The sequence below is a fragment of the Pelodiscus sinensis genome, chromosome 4 (genome assembly GCF_049634645.1).
Source record: "Pelodiscus sinensis isolate JC-2024 chromosome 4, ASM4963464v1, whole genome shotgun sequence".
Lineage (NCBI taxonomy): Eukaryota > Metazoa > Chordata > Testudines > Trionychidae > Pelodiscus > Pelodiscus sinensis.
In genome coordinates, this window is record NC_134714.1 from 53,757,282 (window position 1) to 53,770,111 (window position 12,830).

At 40.9% G+C, this 12,830-nt stretch overlaps 1 long non-coding RNA gene across 1 annotated transcript in view; it reads right to left on the minus strand.

The window, feature by feature from the left end:
* Positions 1-4,817: 4,817 nt before the first annotated feature.
* Positions 4,818-12,830, minus strand: part of LOC142829118 (uncharacterized) — a 152,667-nt gene continuing 144,654 nt past the window's right edge. The window contains exon 5 of the long non-coding RNA XR_012903411.1: positions 4,818-7,214. This is a non-coding gene — a long non-coding RNA (uncharacterized LOC142829118). The remainder of the gene's footprint in view (positions 7,215-12,830) is intronic.

Genomic DNA, 12,830 nt, shown 5'->3' on the forward strand with positions numbered 1-12,830 from the left:
AAAGCACTTTTTGCGGAAAAGCGTCCGTGCCAATCTAGATGCGCTTTTCTGCAAAAAGTGCTTTTGTGGAAAAGCGTCCGTGCCAATCTAGACGCTCTGTTCTGAAAATGCTTTTAACGGAAAACTTTTCCGTTAAAAGCATTTCCGGAAAATTATGCAAATCTAGATGCAGCCTAGAAGTTAATACTTCTTAGCAAGTGATTGTGCATACCAAATCTATTTTTGCTAGATGATATACCTGATGCAGTAATTTCTGACAATGGAGAACAGTTTAGTGGGCATTAATTCAAGTCATTCACAGTGAAGTACAGGTTTAGACATGTAAGTACTAATGCCTATTTTCTGAAATCCAATGAGTTGGTGAAAAGTGATATCAAAATAATAAACACTGAAACAACCTACTGAAAAAGGCTGTAGAGTTTGATCTGTAGTGAGCACTTTTGAATTACAGAATGGCACTAATGAACAATGGTTTCTCAGTAGCTATTTTTTGTTCAACAGACAACTGAAAAGGAGAGGTTACTTGCTTTGCTCAGTAACTGGAGTTATTAGGGATTAGTGTTTCTAAAGGGTTCCGCTTGAGGTGCCTTTGATACAAGATTTTTCATATCCATCCATACACCCTAGGTATTCTCATTCATGTTCCAGGGTATATTTTGCTGTGATGTATGAACTGCCCTTGGCTTCTTCTTCACCACAAAAATCCCATGAGGACGCTCCTTAATCTGCTCCCTCAAGGGATATTTCTAGGCTCCCCCTTGGTCTGACTAATGCTCTCCATTGCTATATAGGGATCATTGGGCTACATACCACCAGTAATCCTCCACAGTTCACAGCATGCTGAGGAACACCAGGGGAAGCCTTTCCCAATTCCCATCATTCCCCCACAGCAGACTCTCACATAAGATGAAACATATGAAGAGCAATACTGGAGAACTGAGGAAAAGGCTACTCCTCAACAAATATTTTTCAGCTTCTGTGGATGAGTCTATGTCATGTCCCATCTATCTATTGTAGCTGACAGTTTCAAAGATTCAGGAGAGTCTAGGCTAGTCAGATAATCATATGAGCCCTTAATAGAAATTTGCATATGTGAAGAGCTCTCATCTCAAAAATTACTGAGAAGTGGAAATCTGTCTCTCTCTCTGGCTGTGTCTACATTGGCATGATCTTGAGCAAAAGCGTCCTGCCAATGTAGATGCTCTCTTGCGCAAAAGCTCATCATTCTTACGATGAGTCCCGGCCAATATAGACGCTCTCTTGCGCAACTACTTTAACACAAGAACACTTGTGTTATAGAGCAGTTGTGCAAGATCATGCCAATGTAGATGTAGCCTCTAAGTATGGGTACCAGGGAATCAGGGTATCAACATTAAGGGAGTGTGATGGAGCGGACAGAGCTCATCTTCCACTTGAGGCCATTCAGCACCCTGGCCAGCAGCAGGGACAGTGGAGAGGGCTACACGTGGCACGAACTAGGTAGTTCCGACTTTTTTTTGTGCAACCCCCCCATTTTGTGCAAGATCCTTATGCCTGTCAGGTGAACAAGCAAATCCCATGAATCTTGGATTGTCTGTCAGGCACAAGGATCTTGCACAAAATGGGGGGTTTGTGCAAAAAAAAGTCCACGCTGCTTCTTTTTGCACAAAAACCCCTTGTGCAAAAAGAAACAGCAGAAAATATGCCAATGAGATCATGACGCATGCTAATGAGTTCATCATTAGCATATTTTCTTCTGGAAGAACTCGCAGTGAAGACAAAGCCATCTGATATAGATCATACCACTTTATGAAAATGAAGCTATGCATATCTATGGATAGAACACAACTGTTGTAAACAGCAGTGGTGTCATAACAGGTTTCCCTGAAGTCATATAAGGTATTCACCCCAAATGAGTACATACTGAGGAAGAATAATTGACATCTTCACAAGATAAGGGGTAACAAACACAGCAAGCTAAGGCAGTGGAACCTCAGTTAAGTGGACTTGCCACTTTCTGATAATAGCAGCTCCTCAGGAGCTCCACAGTGCAGGACACCTCAAAGACTAACTGAATACTGTTAGCAAATGTAGTCATTGATTATAAGTGTCTGTATGTTATATTAATTCTGGATTTTGTAATCACTATTAAGTTTTGGCTTGGGAGGGAAGATGTGATGATGGGCACTGTCTTTAGGAACTTGGGAGACAGAGTTTTCGAGGGGAGATGTGAACCTTTTCTTGTTAGGCACAGTCATTTGGAATCAGACACAAACTGAAGCAGAGAACTTGCAAGCCTCATAAGCACTGAATTTTCACTAAACATCATATTGATTGTCTAGCTTCTGGAATCAGTATGGATTGTGGCCAACAGTCAGGCTCTCTTCTGCATCTGAGATGCATTAACAAATGAGGTATTTGCCTCTGACTATTAGAGATGAGGTGAACAAGCAAATCCTATGAATCCTGGATTGTTCAAAGAAACCCTGATAACTAGTTAGTATTCAAGTGGGGATAAAAGTGAAGAGAGGTTGAAAATAAGATGGTCTAGAAAAAATAGCAGCGAGGAAACACCTTGAAGGAAAAAATCAGTAGGAAAAGTATTTAAAAAATTGGTGGAGCCAAGAAAGGAGAAGCAAACAATTAGGGAAGATGGAAAGTGGGCAAAGAAATGTTTCAAATCAAATTCCACTTTGGAAGAACCAGTTTACTTATTGCCTGATAGCTCAGCAAATGGAATGGTAAATACCACTATGTTTGGAACCCTTCAGTCTTCCTTTTCTAACCACAACTACATAGTAATGTGCGTTGGATTCTATAAAAAGTTTTGTAAATATTTGTTCATACTTCCAGAGAGTAAGGAAGCCAGAAGTCCTTGTGGTTTCCCAGACAACTTTCTTGGACAAGATGTCTTGTCCATGATCAAACAGTAACCTTACAGAGGGCTGCAGAGTGCTCTCACTCTGGGATCTTTTGGGTAGTATTTTCTATGGCATCTAATCTCCACAGTGTTCTTTGAATGTGATGGTAACACTGTGGATGTGGTGGTGCACCACCTCCTAATGGTGATATCAGAATGTCATCTGTCCCAATTTCTGCAGACATAGTTTCTAATTCTAATTGGAACATGCTCACACCTTCTCAGGTTTTCTAACATGATTTGTCCAAAAAAATGTAAGCAGCCTCAGGTCAGAGCTTGCCATTCATCTTCAGTACAGAACTGAGGGCACAAGGGAGAGAAAGCTGAGGGAATGAACAATTGTCTAGTCTGTGACTTTAGAAAAGTAGCAGGTATAAGCCTAGAAAATAAGTATGGTGGGTGGTTGGTAGCTTGGGAGCATGTGATCCAAAGAGGACGGACAAATAATGGGGAGCCTGTGATTTGCTGGAGGGCATGTAGAAAGAAAGATTGTGACCTGGAAAGAGAGGTAAAGAGGCTGCTAGCTTGTTTTCAGGAAGAAAGTCATAGATTCCAAGGCCACAAAAAACTACCGTGATCCTCTAATCAGACCTCCTGTGTAGCACAGAACAGAGAACTACCATGGAATAGTTCCTTTCAAACTAGAGGATGTCCTCTCAAAAAAGGAAATCCAGCTATAAAAAGTGTCAGGGATGGGAAGCCAACGTGAGCACTGGTAGATTGTTCCAATGGTCAATCACTGTCTCTCTCAAATATTTATGCCTTATTTCTAGTCTGATTTTGTCCAGCTTCAACTTCCAGCTATTGGATCATCTAGTTTTCTCAGCGTCACTGAAAAGCCCATTATCAAATATTTGTTCCTTATATAGGTGGTTATAGACTATGATCATGTCATTCCTTAGCCTTCTCGTCAGGCTAAATAGACTTTGCTCTTTGCATCTATCATTGTAAGGTATGTTTTCTAATAATTCTGAACCCTCTCCATTTTATCAGTGTCCTTCTTGAATTGTGGACACCACAACAGGGCCCAGGATTCCAGCAGCAAATGCACCAGTACCAAGTACAGAGGTAAATCTTCTCTCTCCTATCTTCTTGAGATTCCTCTGTTTATGCATCCCAAGATCAAATTAGGGGAGTTCATGTTCAGCTGATGACCCATTTCGACCCCCCCAAAAAACTTTTTCATGGTTGCTGCTTTCCAGAACACAGTCCCCCTTTCAGTAAGCATGGCCTACACTTTTTGTTCCTAACTTTACATTTACATTTTGCCATATTAAAATGCATACTGTTTGCATTTTTATCAAGGAATCCAGAGGAAGTGCTGGGAATCAGAGCAATGAAACTCATGTGAGAGGGGAAGGCACACCTAAGTTTGGTTTATTTGATTTGAGAGATCAGATAATCTTTTGTACATTGAGGGACAGAGAAACTTCCATATGTTTGGTGTGGGGAGAGAGAGTGGGTACCAAGTGCCACTTGACCTTTTTCTTTGCTATTGGCAAATATTCATGCAAATGAACTTTTGTTCTCACCAGCACATAGTGAATGACTGCTCTTTGTATAATGCTTTTATTTGCTTTCAGCCAAGGGCAGTGGTACAGAAACAAGAGTATTCACTATTTGTTGTTGAAATTTGTCAATTTAGTGTCCTGTTTTAAATGTTCCAATCATAGAGTCAGAGATCAGAAACAATAGTATGTGACCAATAATGCAACACAAAGAAAATGAAATTCTCGACCTCGTGCAAATGTGCATTAAACCTAGAGTAAATAGTTTAAATGAATATTCCACAAGAAATCCCTATTTGAAAAATTATTTGTATAGATTATCTGATGAATGCATATAAATAACTAATATGTTTGCACAATCCATGCTCAGTTTGCAAACCATTAAGCATGTTGGGTAATTTCTTGCTGTTGATAAGTTGATCAGTTCTATTCCAAGGTACATAAGTTGTTGTCAAATTTGGGTAAGGTCTAACCCAGGCATGTCCAAAGTCCGGCCCGCGGGCCAATTGCGGCCCGTGTTCCGGTTTAATACAGCCCCACAGGTAATTTGGCAATATCTATCTTTTATGGCCCCCAACGAATCCACATGTATTGAGATGAATACATTGTAAAATCTCAGTTAATGTCAGTTGGTCTAAATCAGTTATAAATATATTTGGTCACAACATATATACTTGGTGTTATGTTCCTGTTCATATTTTTTTAACTTAAAAGTTGACAGACAACCTTTATTACCAATAATATGTAATGTACTTTACAATGTTCCTGACACATATTTCAGCTTCCTGGATTTTTTTTTCATCTGGCCTTCAGATATGAAAGGCAGAGTGATTTAACACCTGTTTAGATTTGTCATCCATGTGATGAAATGAAAAGTATGCTGTTTGCAATAAACTTTGCATAAAATAGTTAATTTGCATTTAATTTTAATGGTTCAAAGAATGTCAGGCAAAATGGTCGGCCCTCACGCATGTTCACTTCATCAAATCTGGCCCTCTTTGAAAAAAGTTTGGACACCCCTGGTCTAACCATTCATTAAGTGTTTAGTATTTACATTCCTGTTCTACTGCCCCTTTATACAACTGACACAAGTTCTCTTGATCTAATTCATTTAAGTACAGTTTTAAGGGAATGTTCAGTTTGTGCAGTAAGTCAGGAGCCTGAGGGCATCTTATGTACAAATTAATTTAGTTTTAGTTATAGGTGCCAGACTCATAGCCATATCAAATGAACTCCTCTGCTTATTCATACAGGAGGTAGAGTATGCATGGTAGAAATACTGTCCTACTAGCAGATCTTGCATATAACCTAAAGGAACCATGTCAGTGAGATATTTCAGGTTCTTTTAACCTCTTGGTGAGATTGCCAACAGGCAAGAATGATAAGACAACTGTGAGATCAATAGGCATTTGTCTTTGTTTGAGAGCTTCCCCTTCTTCTGATATTCTAATTATGAGTCCAGGATCTTCACTAATTATTTGTCTTTAATAACCAGTAAAATAACAGATAATTCAGTAAACCAATTAAATAATACAAGATTAGCAAGGCTGCCTGGGTATATAAAAAGCTCATCAGGGATCTGGACAGCTGAAGTCTGGTTATTGTGGCAACTTCCTTTTCCAACCAACACGGACTGCATAAGTAAAAGTACCTTTTTGGAACTGAAAGCTTAAAACTCACATGCTTCGGACCTCATTCATATTTTCACCAAAAGATGAAGTAACTTTTATTCCTGACAGGCAGTGTGGTATTGCCAGTTCAGGGGAATACATACAAACTATAGGCACTTTATCCTCTGACTCTTGAGCCCCATCATGGTTCCCATAGTAAGAAGGGACAGTTTCTAGGGATTCAAGAACTGGGATGAGATACAAGAGCCCTGAGTATGTCTTGTTGGCACAGGCATTCTGAAAGACACCTATGTTCAATGATCTGGCAGAATTGGTTGCTAACATATAGAGCTTTCCCCTTAAAGGGGGCACCATTAAAATGTTAACATGTATTACTTTTAAGTATATAAATCCACTGAGGGTTTGCTCTAGTAAAATTTATTGCTTGCAAAAGGATAAAGGACAATGGACCAGATCTTCTGAGTGTACAGAGGAACTCAGAGATGGACGCTTTGGTGCTAAAACACTTTTACATCTCTTTATTCCTTGGTAATTGGTCGACTCCAAAGGAGCAACGTAGAACAACTTTGGAGTTGTCCTAAGTTGTACCAACTGCAGTGATCCAAGAGCTTTTGCAGAGATCAGAGAACTGGAGAACTGTGTGCTTTTACTTGGCTGAGAAAATCCCCAAGTAGCTGATTAAGAAAACTTATAAGCTTTGAACAGCAGGAGTTATGCAATGCATCCCTGGTGCAGGACAGGATCTGGCCCAACATTTTAATGATGTTTGCTGAATAGTGTATTGTTTTCCTGCCTATCACATAATTAAGCTGCCTTGTAAATGGCACTTGCTTCATTTGAATCTATCTTTGTCTTTGCATTCAAACAGTTAACTTTTTTTAATTTTAATTCTAATTGTTGTTATTATAACCACATAAATAAAATGGCACGGTCATTCTGGGACTGGAATATACATCTATTTTAGGTGATCAGTCTGTTTTAATAACATTGGTAATGTTTCATTTCTAATTACTCTTCTGCAGAATCTTGTAATCCTCATGCTCTATTATGTCAGAAAAGAAAGTGAATTCCAGAAAAAAGATGAATTAAAAATATCTTTAAACTTGTTCTTCCTATTAATATAAAAATTTCTCATAATTCTTGCCAGCTTGAATTAGTTGGGTTCCGGGGTTTGGCCTGCAAAGAAAGAACAAAAAGACTCATTAAAGGGCTGATTCTGCTGTTCTTATAGGCTTTAATCTTGTGAATGGATGAGTCACATTGCCTCAATGAGACTGTTCTCCTGAATAAAGTTAAGCATGTGCTTAAGTGTCTGCAAAGTCTGGAGTTGTATGCAATGGCGGTCAGCTATCCCAATCCAAAGGGCCATCACAATATCTAATCATCAATTAGATCCAATTTATGCTTGCAAAACAGATCTTATCAACACTTTAATGGTGCATAGGCTTTCTGCATGAGGTGAATTACACCCTGCATGAATTAGGAATAAATTCTGAGCCCTAGATAATTACGTATGTCATTTAAATGTTACCATTAATACAACTATTTCTTCTCAGGTATAAGGCTGTTCTCCAGTTGTCTCATTTTCAGATTCTAACATTCTATTTTTGTGTGTCTGAATAACTAAATTGTACTCTTGAAACTGATATAGGTTTTTAAACAGATTTATTTGTGATTTTAAAACCCAAACAAAACAGTTTATTTGTTGCCCTGGAGTATGTGGCCTTTGTTTAAAGCTCACTTTCACAGGAAAACTTAATTTCTTGCATTTCTCTCTTGCTTAAAAGTTCTTTATCTCCCCAACTTTGAGCTGCATTGCTTTGTTTCTATAGATTAAGTCAAATACCGTACAAAGAGCAGCATTAATGAAACTGCAGATTGATCGAAGGGATACAGAGAACTCTAAAGATTTATGGCCAAATTACTTCTTCAGATACTTGTTCTCCATCAAAAGAGCTTTCTTTCCAGCTTATTGGTGAATATTGTTAATGGGAGTGAATAATTAGTAAGAGGTTGGGCATGTAGAACCTATTTCTCTCTTCAGATGTGAATGATCAATTCCCAGTGACCTAAATATGGATCTTCTCCCATGCACATTCAAGGAGAGTAAGTAAGGATAAGCACACTCTATCATCTTTCCAACACAGCTTTTCCAGCATAATATACATCTGACCTGCAATACACCAGATGTGGGTCTCTATTGACCAAGAAGCCTGCAACTGTGGCAAATTATATGGAGGTTCTGTGAAGTGCATGAAATGTCTACAGAGAATTTGTCTATGATGAGACCTAGATCTAATATAATAGATTCGTCATATACTAAAATAGATAATTTATGTTTTTAACTGCTGCCCTAACTTTTCCCTATGTTCATGTCTCCATTGATTTAATTAAGCTCTCCATAGATTACCATTGCAAAGCAAAGGGGCTTTCATATGAAAAACAGAAATACAGCAATTATTTGTTTTTCTTTCTCTAAGTGGTCTAATAAGAGCGTGAGATTGCAGGTGATGGTGGGGGAATCTGAGTTTACCTAATGGAAGTCTCATAATTTAAAGAAAACAAATGAACTGACTATGTGTAAATTATCATAGAGCAAAACATTTTTATGTTTGAAGAGTTCTTTCAGCATCCTGTGATGAGGCAGACTAAGCCCTGATGCCCCCTAAAGGTGGCCAGAGGCTTTGCCACTCCCCATCCTAGCAAGAGGAGCAGAAAAGAGGTCATCTAGGCAGGATAGAGTGGCTGCTGCAGAGACAGCCAATCAGAACCCAGCAGACCTTTATAAAAGAAGCTGTTGGGCCAGGGACTGGCAGTTCTTTCCTGACACTCGACCCAGGCAGACCTAAGGGCTGACTGGGAGAACTGCAGCACTACGGACGACTCTGAGTGGGAGCTGGATTTCAGATCTGGTCAGAACCGGGTCCAGCAGCTGAAGTCTAGAAGCTTCCCAGAAAGTGGCCCAGGGAATGTGACCACAACCAATCTCTTTGAGACTCAGCAGGTAACTGCTATTTATAGGGTTCCTGGGCCAGGACTCAGAGGAGTGGGTGGGCCTGGGTCCCCCCAACCATCAGCAGCCACAACAGGGGGTAAGAAGAAGACTGGTTCCCGGCTATATACTGGACACTTCCTCTCCCACAGACAACTGGGTAGAGACATTTATAAGAGTCCCCTTGGCCACTGAGGGGCACTGACAAGAAGGGCAGAGCTCTTTATAATCCCCCAAAGAAACATTTTGTTGTTTAAAATGTTGTAGACTTGTTGGTCCCAGGATATTGGTGACACAAGGTGGGGTGAGGTGATATCTTTTTATAGGAGCAGTTTTATTGGTGAAAGAGACAATTTGAGCTTAGACAGAGCTCTTCTTAGACCTAAAGAATGATGTTGTGTAAGCTTAAAGTGTGATTTTCTCTCAATAGAAGTTGGCCCAATACAAAGTATTACCTCACCCTCCTTGTATTGCTGGTATTTACAATTATATTTTGGCAGGCTTTTTTTTTTGTGGCGTGGGGGGGGGGGTTGTTTTTTAAAGTCCATGGTAATGACTTGGGCCATTTTTAGTACAAGTGTAAAATAAAACTAATTCCAGCTTACTAACAACTGAAAATCTATTACTGCATGGCAACTGAATTTTCAGTTGTCATGAAGTTTAGTATTATTATTACACTAAACAATATTTCAACCTCCAGGGCTCCAAGGAAATTACTGCATATGTAGTTTTAAAAATTGCTTGAGAACTGGATAGACCGGAATGGGAACAGTAGAGTTTTGAACCTTGAGGGCAGAGGTTCAAATGCTTTGCAAAACAATCATGAATTGAAGTAATTTCCATGTCAGTTTCATGGACTCGGTAAAATGAGATTTTGGTATCAACCCAGGCTACAGTATAAAAAGCACTACTACAGTTGACATAAACTATTTCACCTATTAACAAGTGGCCTGAAGGCTTAAATGGATATGGATAGATAGTACTATGTTTTCATTCCAAGATGGAATCAAAACATATTGGTAGAGTGGGGAAACTTGTAATCCTTCTGCCTACACTCAATTTTTTTTTCTGTAGTTTTCCTATCCTGAAATGAACTGGGCAGAGAGCATTTCATATATTTATGATCCTTAACTACAAATAAACATATACTTCTGGAATCATTCCGTATTGTTTGACTTTATGAGATCAATTATAGATGTGGTAATAAGTTTCTATGGGTACTGGTCACACCATGACTTTTTCCATCCATTACAAGGTCCTGAAGGGTACATCTACAATGCGGTACTATTTTGGGGTACAGGCAGTCCCCGAGTTACGCGGATCCGACTTGTCGGATCCGCAGTTACGAACGGGCTTTGCTGCCCGTCTCCCTGGTCTGCTGGAGACCAGCAGACCAGGGAGATGGGCAGCAAAGCCTCTGAGGACGCCGGCAGCGGGACAGCCGCGGCGCGTCTCAGCTGTCCGCTGCCCGCATGCTCCGCGGCTTTGCTCCTCGTCTCCCCAGACCAGGGAGACGGGGAGCAAAGCCGAGGAGCACGTGGGCAGCGGACAGCCCAGACACGCCGCGGCTGTCCCGCTGCCGGCATGCTCCACGGCTTTGCTCCCCGTCTCCCTGGTCTGCTGGTGATGTGCATCTCAGTCCCCCGCCCGCGTCTCCCTGGTCTGCTGGGGGTGGGGACACAGCTAGTACGCCCCCCCCCAGCAGTCCAGGCTTTTCTCCGGACGCCTGTGGTAGAGCAGCTGGGGCACTGGTTGGTCCCGCAGCGCCGCTCTGTAAGTAGGAACTGGCGTCCATTTTCAGCCTGTTGAAACTGATCAGAGGCTGATTCCAGGAAGCCTGGGGCAGAGCAACTCTGCCTCAGGCTTCCTGTAGTCAGCCACTGGTCAGTTTCAGCAGCGGCTGAATCTGGATGCCAGTTCCGACTTACATACAGATTCAACTTAAGAACAAACCTACAGTCCCTATCTTGTATGTAACCCGGGGACTGCCTGTACTTCTGGTATCCCAAAATGGCTATTCTGTATTTTGACAGTGCACCTTTTATTTCAAAAGATATTTCAAAATAACAGGTGTGGTATTCCAACGTCCCTGTAAACCTCGTTCCATAAGGATTAAGGGACATTTTGGAATAGTGTTTATTTCAAAATTTGGCGCTGTGTAGAGCGCTTATTACAAAATAAGCAATTTTAAAATACACTTGAATAAGCTAAGCAATTTTCATAGCTGAAATTACATAGCTTATTTCAAGCAAAGGGTATGGAGTAGGTGCACCCAAAGAGACGCTACTGAAATTTTCCAATGAGCAGAAATTCTGCACTTTCTTTTAAATTTCACCAGGAGTAATTTTTTTCCAGACTACCTAATTAAACAAGAGTCTGAGACATACTACCATTGTTATAATCAAACCAATTCTGAACATATATATTTGTATTCATGCTTACTTGGTTTTGGTTCTTGTACTATCTTAGCAGAGAAGTGGTTGATACCATACATAGTAGCCCAAAAGGAAAACAAAATGCAGAACACATTAGCATCACGCTGATTGCATTAGAATGCTTCTGCAAAAACTTTGGAAATAGGCACCTGACTATACAATGTGTCCTCTGCTATTTCTCTAACTGAAATTGATAAGCCAATTTGCAAGTGAATCAAAATGATATGGCAGAAGCCTGCAGAACTGCACAGAAAATTCTTGGTGAACAGTATCATGACAGTAATTTGACACACTGCAAAGCAAAACACATGTGAACAGGGTCCTACTGCTTTTATGCCACAGGCACTTTCTCAATGTGATATGGCTGATATATTCCTAACTGTTATCACAGCTGAGACTAAGCTGTAGATAGGGCCTCCTATTTCATTCCATATACAATCAATACATGCAGACCCATTACTGTATCAGGTTTTGAGGTTTAGCATGACTAAACCTTAATTAGTATGTTTACAAGAGCTGCAGTAAACTGTTCATTACAGACTAGATTTGGCAAACAAGCCCTTCAGATTTTCAGTTCCTTGCCTGATAGCCTTGTGCTCTGTAACAAACCAGAATACCTCCTCTAGGTTGGCCATGAATTATAGGGGCAAGGGGAAAATATTAAACTCTAAGCCTCTGAGCAGAGGGGAAATACAAAGCTTTCTAAGGCCAGTGTGTCTGAAAGTACTGCTGACATGAAACACCGCTGAGACCACTGCAGCACTTTGAGGGCAGATAAGCAAGAGAGGCCCCAAAAGGAGTGAGGAAGTGGTACAGTATCATCTTTGAGTTTGAATGCTTTAAAAAGGAAAACACATCCAAACCCTAGTGCAGGGGTGGCCAACCTGTGGCTTGCAAGCCGCATGTGGCTCTTCTCCCCCAAAAGTGCAGCTCACACAGCTGCTTCTGCGCGCCCTCCTTCCCCCCACAGCCTCCACCCCACTCCTGTCCCAGGCTCCCCTGTGCTCACCAGGGCAGCGATTCAAATGGCGCCCAAGATGGCGGCTGTCGATGGGAGCCTGATATGGCCAAAAAGCCTAAGCTTGTTTCTTAAAGGGGCAGACTTTTTTGCTTGACAATTTTTTTTGGGGGGGGGGGCGGTCCTCTGGTGTGGCTCTTCTCATTTTTCTGCCGCTGTTTCAGCTCTTTGTTAAATGGGTTGGCCACCCCTGCCCTAGTGCTTCTTATTTTTCACTGCTTTAAGGAATCGGTTTCCTCTGGCCTTTGTGCAGGTGCACAGAAGGAGGTACGAGGGGAAGTTCTTATGCCCAAGAGAGCACAAGGACTGCTGCTTCTTATGGTCATAAACTGACCTCATAATTGAAG